Source organism: Penaeus monodon, chromosome 31 (genome assembly GCF_015228065.2).
Source record: "Penaeus monodon isolate SGIC_2016 chromosome 31, NSTDA_Pmon_1, whole genome shotgun sequence".
NCBI lineage: Eukaryota > Metazoa > Arthropoda > Malacostraca > Decapoda > Penaeidae > Penaeus > Penaeus monodon.
Window position 1 is genome coordinate 3,266,123 of NC_051416.1, and position 1,430 is coordinate 3,267,552.

The window sequence follows — 1,430 nt, forward strand, 5'->3', positions numbered from 1 at the left end:
AGTGCGAGGGACTACCTAACGAGCAGAGGACCGGGTGGCTGCAGCAGAAGGCAGAGTTCCCCGGGCCACTTACTTGGCAGCCGTGAGACCAACTTGAGGGGCCTGAGGACGCGGAACGAGCGGAGCATCCTCAGATCCACAGTTTGGCCAAAACTGTCCGCTGCTATTATTGTCATACCGCTGTCGTAGGGAGATACAGCCAAATACCATCACAGAACCCAGCCAGTGTCAGCTACTTAACGAACCACCCAGCGCATATCACCCACACTATACTAATTACTTTATAGAAGTCATACCCTCTCTATGCATTATATAACTTACATTATATAATCAGTACTTCCCCACCCGTTATCAGCATACCATAGGTACACTTTTGACATGAATGATAATCAGTCCTGCTTTAGAAGCAGACTCTCCTCAAAAATGCTTGACTGTCAAAAATCAAGAGAGTGATGGAACCTGAATGTATTCTCTCCTATTCTAGCAATTTTGAACATCCTATGCAATCATCTGACTTGATTTCTTTTTGAATGGATGAAATCTGAATGGGGATACGCATAACTGGGGAAAGTAGTTGGCCTGTGACTGAGCGAGCCTCGTTATTATAATGGGTTAGTGGTTGATGGACACAGTACACAAGGGCGCGGGCGAGACGCCGGGGCGGGAGGGCGCCCTGGCAGCGAGGGCGCGGCGGCGGCGACACACACGTCTCCCGCCGCCCGCCGGACCCTCCTTGCCGGAGCGTCATCCCGCCCAGGCCTCCCGCCCTGCGAAATATACATCCGTGCGGATCCCGGCCGCCGCGCACGGGAGCTGCAAAGCAAGGGTCAGACAAGAAAAACAAAGGCCAAGGCGGCGACGCAGCTCTCTCAGCACTGGCCATCACTCTGCGAAATAGATTAGAAAGGGGATGAAAGAGAGAAGGATATCTATCACTGACCTAGTGCCACGGCCTGCCATTCCTACTTCATCCATGACAATTCCAGTGCAGTAGGACCAACAGGCACAATAATCCATAATTTGGATGCTATTATATTTTTCATATGTCCCATAGGTATGTAAGAAAAAATCTACATATTGATATGAAAAATGAAAATGAGCATCACTTGACACCCAAGCACTATCCGTGTCACAAAACGGAGTATTTGCTTGCCGTCCTACTGTGCCCAGAACATGTCCAGAACATGTCTCGGCTTCTGTCCAATCAGAATCACGGAGTAGGAATAACACTTGCCTTTCACCCTCCCGAGCCTACCTACCTCACTTTCCTTCACTTTCCAAAGGGTTTCCCAAACCAATGGCCCACCCTGGCTTAAGCTGGTGTATAGGATTCCTTTTTTCATTAGTTACAGCTAAAACAAACAGGTAATACATTATGATGTAAAAATCCTAATCTTCTATACTTTCCTACGCTATTCTCTCAATGTTCT

General features: G+C 48.4%; 1 protein-coding gene across 1 annotated transcript in view; it reads right to left on the reverse strand.

The window, feature by feature from the left end:
* LOC119592994 (voltage-dependent calcium channel type A subunit alpha-1-like) overlaps positions 1–1,430 on the reverse strand; it is a gene marked incomplete in the record, with an annotated part of 154,497 nt that overhangs the window by 104,388 nt on the left and 48,679 nt on the right.